The 11,606-nt window shown below is 40.2% G+C and overlaps 1 pseudogene across 1 annotated transcript; it reads right to left on the minus strand.

Moving 5' to 3' along the window:
- Window positions 1-11,022: 11,022 nt before the first annotated feature.
- LOC149121479 (protein LSM12 pseudogene) lies at window positions 11,023-11,606 on the minus strand (annotated as a pseudogene). Its single transcript, XR_016222947.1, has one exon. The product of XR_016222947.1 is annotated as a protein LSM12 pseudogene (transcript).

Here is an 11,606-nt window from a genome sequence, read left to right on the forward strand (position 1 = left end):
TGTTGTATGTATTATCTTTACACATGAATTTAAAATTTTCTCCTGTGGTCTAAAAGGTGTTGCTTTCCCATACACTCCTGACTAAAATTGGATTTCTGATCACACAGAGTATTCACCTGTGGGACACTAATGGATCTGGCACAAAAATTACTTTGCGGATGTCTTCTATTGAGTCATTTTATGTATTTTTAGACAAGTTTTATTCAATAAATATAAATTTCCAAAGTACAACTTTTGGATTATAGTGGTTTTTCCACCACAACCACCCTCCCACTCACAAACCATCCCGTCTCCTACTCCCTCTCCCATCACATTCTTCATTAAGATTCATTTTATTTTATTTTATTGACAGGGAGAGTTAATGAGACAGAGGTCTTCGTTTTCCATTGGTTCACCCCCCAAACGGCTGATTCAGCTGGCGTGCTGCGCCAATCCGAAGCCAGGAGCCAGGTGCTTCCTGCAGGTTTCCCATGCGGGTGCAAGGCCCAAGCACTTGGGCCATCCTCCACTGCCTTCCTGGGCCACAGCAGCCAGCTGGACTGGGAAAGAAGAAATCGGGATAGAACCGCTGCCCCAACCAGGACTAGACCCTGGGGTGCCAGTGCCACAGGTGGAGGATAAGCCCAGTGAGTCACTGCACTAGCCCAGATTCATTTTAAATTATCTTTATATACAGAAGATCAGCTTAGTATATACTACATAAAGATTTCAACAGTTTGAACCCACACAGGCACACAAAATACAAAGTACTATTTTAGTACTAGTTTTACCATTAATTCTCATAGTACAACACATTAAGGACAGAAATTCTACATGGGGAGCAAGTGCACAGTGACTCCTGTTGTTGATTTAGCAATTGGCACTCTTATTTATGATGTGAGTGATCACCCAAGGCTCTTGTCGTGAGGTGCCAAGGCAATGGAAGCCTCTTGAGTTCAAAAACCCTGACCTTATTTAGACAAGGCCATAATCAAAGTGGAAGTTCTCTCCTCCCTTCAGAGAAAGGTACCTTCTTCTTTGATGGCTCGTTCTTTTCACTGGAATCTCACTCACAGAGATCTTTCATTTAGGTCATTTTTTGACAAGGTATCTTGGCTTTCCATGCCTGAGAAATTCTCCAGGGCTTTTTAGCCAGATCTGAATGAGTTAAGGGCTGATTCTGAGGCCAGAGTGCTTTTTAGGGCATTTGCCATTCTATGAGTTTGCTGTGTATCCTGTTTCCCATGTTGGATCATATCTATTAAGTTCTGTACTATGACAAAGTTGGTAGAAAACTTGAAGACTGAAGAACATATACTTGTAAATTTCCCATCTTATTATAAGCAACTGGCAATATACTAATGCAAAAAGTCTGAGTAAATGTTTTGAGAAAAGTGTATTTCACACTAATACAGGGCATAACCTGGGTAAAACATGAACATATTGGGCAGGGAAAGAAGCTCATCACAAAGGGTGACAAAGTGAAATAGAGATTCTTGTCTTCCCATAAGAACTGAATGTCAGATATAAGATGGAACTGTGATAAGCAAGGCAGCAACATTGAATGAGGTAGTGCATGCATCAGAATAGATAGGCACCTCTCCAGACAGATCTGGACACTGGAAGTCATGGTCCTGTGTTCCAACAGTCTCTTCCAGGCCAAGGCCCCCAGAGCTGTATCAGGGGATGTGCTTATGGGGTAGGTACAAAAATCTTGGTGCCTATCCTCTGCCTCTGAAAGGCCTGGGAACAAATGGAAAAGTCTATGGAAAGCAAAACAAGGGTGAGGACTTCAGATTTCATGATCTTCTTTCCTTCTATACATTTCAGAATTGCCAATATGGACAGAACATGCACAGACACAAACATACACTGACATGCAGTCACAGTGGTACCTAACACATACACACAACCTTGAGCTTACAAGATTTCTGGCTGGAACGTAAGAGTCTGGTTGTGTCTCTTTCTGTAGACTTTCTCTGTGGACATTTATCTTCAGATAAGTTTGGCAGCTACTGACATATTTTTCCAGTGAAGTGTGCAAGGGAAGCAGAAGTAGGCAGAGAAAAATCAGAAATGATGGCATGTCAAAATCTCCCCAACATAGAGTCAGAGACCAGAGTCTCAGCTGAAATGGGGAGAACATGGGGTAGATGCTACCTGCAGTCCACCCTCTACAGGGAGAACTGATCTCTGTGTAGGGGACAGCCAAATCCCAGGATTGCTGTGTCCTCAGCCTATAGAATATGCATGACAGTCTAGTGAACCAGCCAAAAACACAGCTAAAAGACAAAGGGAGACATTTCTAAGTCACAGTACTGAGAACTTGCCTTTTTGTCACTGTGGTCAGAACAGGTCTGACCTCTTGGTCATTTTATTGCTTTCTCCCTCTCTGTCCCAAGAACTCATGGAAGCACCCTGCCCTGATGCTCTGCACCTATCACCTGCATTTTGTTGAAAAAACTGTTTGGAAAAATATATATTTTGACTGGCTCTCCTCCCTGCCCTCTATAATTTCATCATGATTCAATAAGTGTTTAGGGACCACAGAACCCTCAGAAAGAAGCAAGCAGCTCTGCAAACTGTGTGCACAGAGCTCCTAGGGCTGTTGCTTCAGTAGAATGTTCATGGTATTTGCACAGTTTGAAAGAATTGATAATGTAATCAACAAATACCCAATTATAGCATTCCATATGAAGCCTTATCAAGAAGATGAAGTGAGAACATCAAGGTGCACCCCAGGAACTCTATCCACTATTGTCTCCTATCACTTCCAGGTTTACAAAACCCTGCTGGATTTATAAATGGCAGAACACATTCCAGATAAAGGTGCACTTTCATCTTTCTCACCTACCCCTGCACAGAATTAATCCACTCACTCATTATCCTGATTCTTTATTGATGGTCATTATTCTTCACTGCAAAATTTAGCAGGTTATCTTAAATTTTAAGCAAACTAGAAATTTCTAATGTTTTAACTGGGAGAAAGTGCATCTCCTTAATGTTTTGAATGCTCACTTGAGTGTCATTTTTAAGAATAGCTGTAGTTTTTCTGATTATTGTAGTAGCTGTGTAAATGTGAAGAGTTTGGGATGAGTATACTCATCGGCAAAGCGCTTAAACTGCTTGAGTATTTTTTCACCATTTACTACTATTAAACAACATCATAACCAAGTTTCAGAAAACATGTATTTTTTTTTAACTTTTATTTAATGAATATACGTTTCCAAAGTACGAATAATGGATTACTATGGCTTCCCCCCCATACCGTCCCTCCCACCCACAACCCTCCCCTTTCCCACTCCCTCTCCCCTTCCATTCACATCAAGATACATTTTCGATTATCTTAATATACAGAAGATCAGCTTAGTATACATTAAGTAAGGATTTCAACAGTTTGCTCCCACACAGAAACATAAAGTGAAAAATAATAGATGATTTTTTTTAATGATGATGAAATCAGATCAGACCTATTGTCATGTTTAATCCCAGTGAGAGTCAAGTTGGGAGTTGATAGTTTCTTTTCTTTTCTTTTCTTTTCTTTTCTTTCTTTTTTTTTTTTTTTTTACAGAGGAGAGTATTTCAGGCATGGAAAGCCAAGACACTCTGGCAAAAGATCTCTGTGAGTGAGATCTCAGTGGAAAGAACAGGTCTTGAAAGAAGGAGGTACCTTTCTCTGAAGGGAGGAGAGAACCTCCACTTTGACTATGACCTTGTCTAAACAAGATAAGAGTCGGAGAACTCAAGGGGCTTCCATAGCCTTGGAAAATCATGACGGGAGCATAGGGAGATTACTGATGCCATAGACAGGAGTGTCAATTGGTAAAGTCAACAACAGGAGTCACTGTGCACTTACTCCTCATGTAGGATCTCTGTCCTTAATGTGCTGTGCATTGAGATTTAATGCTATAACGAGTACTCAAATAATATATTTCACTTTGTGTTTCTATGGGGGTGCAAACTGTTGAAATCTTTACTTAATGCATACTAAACTGATCCTCTGTAAAAAAAAAAAAAAGAAAACATGTATTTTTAAAAATTGATATAAATAATTAAATGAATATGAAATAGATGTTTAAGAAAAAAGTCATTAAAAAGCAACATAAGGAAAAAGTCATATGTTAAACATACTTTACTGGCTATAGCTTTGTAAGTTATATGTGCCCAGAAATTTAACTCCACATATTTACATTTAAGTATTTTGTTATTTGTATAGTAGGGTCTTGCTTCTTCAGTATCTCCACTATTTTCAAAAACTTTTCCTTTGATTGTCACTTATTTTGGGGAGTGTCTTTTTTCCCTAAGTTTCAGAAAGTTGACTAAACATGAGTAAATAAAGGCTAAAAATTTTTACTAAAATAAACATATATATTCACTACAGTTTCCTAAGAACCACTCTGCATTCAGAAGAGCTGAAGGTACCTACCCAAACATATATTTTTACAAGAATGCTCAGAACAATCTGTTCATAACACTGAAAGTGTGGAGACAACAGAAATAGACATTTGTGAATGAATAAATTGAGTGTGGGAAATCCGTAAGAATGAATGTTATACAGCTATAAAAATAACGAAGGATACCTGCTATAAATTGGATGAATTGAAAATGCAATGCCATCTAAAAGAATTTAGATCTAAGAGGTCATATGTTATCTCATTCCATTGCTAGGAACTGTCCAGAATAGGTAAACCCATAGCAACTGAAAGAGATGAATGGTTGCATGAACCACATTCATGGAAGCTTGCAAGCGGCTGCTTCGTGGAGAAATGCTTTGAAAATGGGTGATGTAAAGGGCTTCAATCTACACAGACATGAAAATTGCAAAAACTTGTGAAAATATTTTATGCAAAATCATTGTAGAATGTGATTGTGGAAGTATTATAATACCACTTTCTTGTACAATACTTCATTGATTCATATTGTGTATATGAATTTCAGCAACATAGAAACATCATTCTTTTTTTGTTAATAAACTTCATACTTTATTGATATTTCCTCAGTTCTAACCAAGTATCATGTTCTTTTTCTCTTTTTTTTGGTGATTATTGGGCTTTTTTTTTTAACTTTTACTCAATGCATATAGATTTCCAAAGTACAGCTTATGGATTACATTGGCTTCCCCCGCCAATGACTTCCCTCCCACCCGCAATCCTCCCCTTTCCATTCATATCAAAATTCATTTTCAATTTTCTATATATACTGAAGATGAGTTCAGTATACATTAAGTAAAGATTTCAACAGTTTGCACCCACACAGAAACATAAAGTGAAAAATACTGTTTGAGTACTCGTTATAGCATTAAATCTCAATGTACAGCACATTAAGGACAGAGATCCTACATGAGGAGTAAGTGCACAGTGACTCCTGTTGTTGACTTCACAAATTGACACTCTTGTTTATGGCATCAATAATCACCCTAGGCTCTTGTCATGAGCTGCCAACGCTATGGAAGCCCCCTGAGTTCACTGACTCTGATCACATTTAGACAAGGCCATGGTCAAAGTGGAAGTTCTCTCCTCCCTTCAGAGAAAGGTACCTCCTTCTTTGATGACCTGTTCTTTCCACTGGGATCTCACTCACAGAGATCTTTCACTTAGGTCCTTTTTTTCCAGAGTGTCTTGGCTTTCCATGCCTGAAATACTCTCATGGGCCTTTCAGCTGGATCCGCAAGCCTTTAGGGCTGATTCTGAGGCCAGAGTGCTGTTTAGGACATCTGCCATTCTATGGGTCTGCTGTGTATCTCGCTTCCCATGTTGGATTGTTCTCTCCCTTTTTTATTCTATCAGTTAGTATTAGCAGGCACCAGACTTGTTTATGTGATCCCTTTGACTCTTAGTCCTTTCATTATGATCAATTGTGAACTGAAATTGATCACTTGGACTAGTGAGATGGCATTGGTACATGCCACCTTGATGGGATTGAATTGGAGTCCCCTGGTATGTTTCTAACTCTACCATTTGGGGCAAGTCAGCCTGAGCATATCCCAAATTGTACATTCAACCTCTCTTATTCCCACTCTTATGTTTAACATGGATCACATTTCAGTTAAATTTCAACACTGAAGAATAACTGTGTATTAATTACAGAATTAAACCAGTCATATTAAGTAGAACAGACGGAAAAAAAAACTGCTAAGAGGGATAATGTATTAAGTTGTTCATTAACAGTCAGAGCTATGCTGACTAAGTCACCGTTTCTCATAGTGTCCATTTCACAACAGGTTTCCTTTTTGGTGTTCAGTCAGTTGTCACGGATCAGGGAGAACATATGATATTTGTCCCTTTGGGACTGGCTTATTTCACTCAGCATGATGATTTCCAGATTCCTCCATTTTGTTGCAAATGACTGGATTTCATTGTTTTTTTTTTTTTTTTTTACTGCAGAATAGTATTCTAACGAGTACATATCCCATAATTTCTTTATCCAGTCTACCGTTGATGGGCATTTAGGTTGGTTCCAGGTCTTGGCTATTGTGAATTGTGCTGCAATAAACATTAGGGTGCAGACCACTTTTTTGTTTGTCAATTTAAATTCCTTTGGGTAAATTCCAAGGAGTGGGATGGCTAGGTCGAACAGTAGGGTAATCTTCAGGTTTTTGAGGAATCTCCAGACTGACTTCCAAAGTGACTTGACCGGTTTGCATTCCCACCAACAGTGGGTTAGTGTCCCTTTTTCCCCACATCCTCGCCAGCATCTGTTGTTGGTAGATTTCTGTATGTGAGCCATTCTCACCGGGGTGAGGTGAAACCTCATTGTGGTTTTGATTTGCATTTCCCTGATTGCTAGTGATCTTGAACATTTTTTCATGTGCCTGCTGGCCATTTGGATTTCCTCTTTTGAAAAATGTCTATTGAGGTCCTTGGCCCATCTCTTAAGTGGGTTGTTGGTTTTGATGTTGTGGAGTTTCTTGATCTCTTTTTAGATTCTGGTTATCAACCCTTTATCTGTTGCATAGTTTGCAAATAGTTTTTCCCATTCTGTCAGTTGTCTCTTCACTCTCCTGACTGTTTCTTTTGCAATACAGAAACTTCTCAATTTGATGCAATCCCAATAGTTGATTTTGGCTTTGACTGCCTGTGCCTCCCGGGTCTTTTCCAGAAACTCTTTGCCTGTCCAATATCTTGAAGGATTTCTCCAAGGTACTCTAATAATTTGATGGTGTCAGGCTGTAGATTTAGGTCTTAATCCATGTTGAGTGGATTTTTGTGTAAGGTGTATTTAGGGTCTTGCTTCATGCTTCTGCACGTGGAAATCCAGTTTTCCCAGCACCATTTATTGAAAAGACTGTCCTTGCTCCAGGAATTGGTTTTAGATCCTTGATCAAATATGAGTTGGCTGTAGGTGTTGGGATGATTTCTGGTGTTTCAATTCTGTTCCATTGGTCTATCCATCTGTTTCTGTACCAGTACCATGCTGTTTTGATTACAACTGCCCTGTAGTATGTCCTGAAATCTGGTATTGTGATGCCTCCGGCTTCCTTTTAGTTGTACAAGATTGCTTTAGGTATTCTAGGTCTCATGTGTCTCCATATGAATTTCAGCATAATTTTTTCTAGATCTGAGAAGAATGTCTTTAGTATCTTGATTGGGATTGCATTGAATCTTTAGATAGAAACATCATTCTTTCCTGTGTGAAACTGGAATAAGAACTCTAAGCAATGGCCAAACAGAAAGTGGTTAAACGATAGGGGACACAATTATAGAATCATTCCTATGTAACCATGAAAACTACCTACATATGTGATAAAGATACCGTTTCAAAATACTTAGGCTGTAATTATTTAATAAGAGGTTCATGAACAATACAGTGTCCAAAGAGAAGACTGCTCAAGGACAAGTTGACTTTTCTATTTGGGAAAGAAATTCTACTTAAAATTTTTTAACTTTTATTTAATGAATATAAATTTCCAAAGTACAGCTTATGGATTACATTGGCTTCCCCCTCATAACTCCCCTCCCACCCACAACCCTTCCCTTTCCCGCTCCCTCTCCTCTTCCATTCATATCAAGATTTATTTTCAATTCTCTTTATATACAGAAGATCAGTTTAGCATACATTGAGTAAAGATTTCAACAGTTTGTACCCACATAGAAACACAAAGTGAAAAATACTGTTTGAGTACTAGTTATAGCATTTAATTGCAATTACAGCACATTAAGGACAGAAATCCTACATGAGGAGTAAGTGCACAGTGACTCCTGTTGTTGACTCAACAAATTGACACTCTTGTTTATGGCATCAGTAATCACCCTAGGCTCTTGTCATGAGTTGCCAAGGCTATGGAAGCCTTTTGAGTCACCGACTCTTATCATATTTAGACAAGGTCATAGTCAAAGTGGAAGTTCTCTCCTCCCTTCAGAGAAAGGTACCTCCTTTTTTGATGACCTGTTCTTTTTTTTCACAGAGTGGACAGGGAGAGAGAGAGACAGAAAGAAAGGTCTTCCTTTGCCGTTGGTTCACCCTCCAATGACCGCCACAGCTCGCGTGCTGTGGCCAGTGCACCGTGCTAATCCAAAGGCAGGAGCCAGGTGCTTCTTCTGGTCTCCCAAGGGGTGCAGGGCCCAAGCACTTGGGCCATCCTCCACTGCACTCCCGGGCCACAGCAGAGAGCTGGCCAGAAGAGGGGCAACGGGGACAGAATCCGGCATCCCAGCTGAGACTAGCACCTGGATGCTGGTGCTGCTAAGTTGAGGATTAGCCTGTTGAGCCTCATCACTGGCCAACCTGTTCTTTCCACTGGGATCTCACTCCCCAGAGTTCTTTCATTTAGGTCATTTTTTTTTTTTGCCATAGTGTCTTGGCTTTACATGCCTAAAATACTCTCATGGGCTTTTCAGCAGGATCCGCATGCCGTAAGGGCTGATTCTGAGGCCAGAGTGCTGTTTCTACTTCTGCCATTCTATGAGTCTGCTGTGTATCTCACTTCCCATGCTGGATCGTCCTCTCCCTTTTTTATTCTATCAGTTAGTATTCGCAGACACTAGTCTTGTTTATGTGATCCCTTTGGCTCTTAGTCCTATCATTATGGTCAATTGTGAACAGAAATTCATCTCTGGGTCTAGTGAGGTGGTGTTGGTACATGCCACCTTGATGGGATTGAATTGGAATCCCCTGGTATGTTTCTAACTCTACCGGTTGGGGCAAGTCAGCTTGAGCATGTCCCAAATTGCACATCTCTTCCCTCTCTTATTCCTGCTCTTATATTTAACAGTGATCACTTTTCATTAAGTTTAAACACTTAAGAATAACTGTGTATTGATTACATTATTCAACCAAAAGTATTAAGTAGAACAAACCAAAAATATACTAAGAGGGATAACGTATTACGTTGTTCATTAACAGTCAGGGCAAAGACTGATTAAGTCACCATTTCTCATAGTGTTCATTTCACTTTAACAGGTTTCCTTTTTCGTGCTCAGTTAGTTGTCACCGATCAGGGAGAACATATGGTATTTGTCCCTTTGGGACTGGCTTATTTCACTCAGCATAATGTTTTACAAATTCCTAACAGGGATCACTTTTCAGTTAAAATTTAAACACTGAAGAATAATTGTGTGTTAATTACAGAGTTCACCAATAGTACTTGAACCAAAAAATACTAAAATGGATAATGTATTACATTGTACATCAACAGTCGGGAATATGGCTGATCAAGTCACCATTTCTCATAGAGTCCATTTCACTTCAACATGTTTCCTGTTTGGTGCTCAGTTAGTTGTCACCGATTAGGGAGAACATATGATATTTGTCCCTCTGCTTCTGGCTTAATTCACTGAGCATAATGTTTTCCATATTCCTTCATTTTGTTGCAAATGACCGGATTTCATTGTTTTTGACTGCTGTGTAGTATTCTATGGAGTACGTGTCCCATTATTTCTTTATCCATTTTACTGTTGATGGGCATTTAGGCTGATTCCAGGTCTTAGCTATTGTGAATTGAGCTGCAATAAACATTAAGGTGCAGACGGCTTTTTTGTTTGCCAATTTGATTTCCTTTGGTTAAATTTCAAGGTGTGGAAAGGCTGGGTTGTATGCTAGGGTTTTATTCATGTTTCTGAAGAATCCCCTGTGTGACTTGCATAGTGGCTTGACCAGTTTGCATTCCCACCAACAGTGGGTTAGTGTCCCTTTTTCCCCACATCCTCACCTGCATGTGTTGTTGGAAGATTTCTGTATGTGATCCAATCTCACTGGAGTGTTGTGAAATCTCATTGTGGTTTTGTTTTGCTTTTCCCTGTTTGCTAGTGATCTTGAACATTTTTTCATGTGCCTGTTGGCCATTTTGATTTCCTCTTTTGAAAAATGTCTATTGAGGTCCTTGGCCCATCTCTCAAGTGACCTGTAGTAGCACCTTGACAGTAGGGACTCCATTTTGTAGTACTTGAGACTCCATTCTGGGAAAGCACCCCCCCCCACTGTGAGACTCTTGTCTGAAACTATGATCTCAAATATTCGGACAATAGCAGTACACTACGTCACCCTTGGCAGAGCACAAAAACCCCCTAGCATGATTGCTCAAGCTTGAAAGTAGAAAGGTTGCACCTGGGTTAATGATAAATATGTGATTTGTCTATGTATTACCTATAATTTGGATTAATGTCAAGATCATAATTGATAATTGTACGATTGTAACTGGTATTGTCAAGATTATAATGGACATTAATTTCACTTAGGACTTTTGTTATGTTGACCCCAGTAACTATGTACTCTCTTTTGATTTTTAGCAAACGTGTATCCCCCCTCCTGATTCTGTGGTTTTTGCCTTTATAAACCCTATGCTTTAGTTCCTCGGGGCTCCTCTGTTCTTGCACGTTCAGAGAGCCCCAGCATGCTGGATTAATAAACCCTTAACCCTTTGCTTATTGCATGAGAGAGTCTCTTGGAGTCATTCTTGGGGGTGGCAGACTTTTTTTTAAACTCTAACAGACCCTCTGTTAACAAGAGCCAACAGGAAATACAGGATCCCTTCCCTCCCAGCCTGCCTCCGCCGAAGCCACCACCCTGCAGTGCTGGATGCTGGAGGAGTCCTGAGTGCGTGTGGACTCAGGACAGGGCAGCCTCCTTCTGTGGTTGCTGGGCTTGTGAACACTGCAGGATCTTTTGGCTTTCCACGTCTCTAAAATGCTTTTCAACTATTTTGCGTACATGGCTCAGTGCAGTCCCCTCTTTGCCTTTACAGTTTTCCACTTGATATGGGGGTGTAATAACAACTTCTTCCATAACTACAATGTTTTTTTCTTGCCATTTACAGTCGTTAATGGTCTTGTGGATGGTCTGGAAGAGCTGCTGGCCCTCTAGGGAGACACCAGCACTGATTGCATAGGCCTGGCTCAGCTTCTCTTCCTTCTCCATCCGTGCTTTGCTGGCAAGCTTACTGACATTGAGTGAAGCTAAGGGAGGAGGGGTTTCTGTGCAGTCATTCATAATTTCCACTTCTGAAACATACTGTAAGTTTATGAGCAAGATGTCTGTGTGGTTGGGCTTTCCGCTGGAAGAGGGACATTTTAAAGCCAGCATTTTGACTGGTAGTCGAAGGCTACCACCTAGCCCTGCAACCGCTGCTCCAGGCACATCTGGCACGACACCTGGCTCCCATCGCTGAAGTACTCGCCCCAAGGAGCCACCAT

Source organism: Oryctolagus cuniculus, chromosome 16 (genome assembly GCF_051225735.1).
Source record: "Oryctolagus cuniculus isolate XC-2025 breed Fujian yellow rabbit chromosome 16, ASM5122573v1, whole genome shotgun sequence".
NCBI classification, from domain to species: Eukaryota; Metazoa; Chordata; class Mammalia; order Lagomorpha; family Leporidae; genus Oryctolagus; species Oryctolagus cuniculus.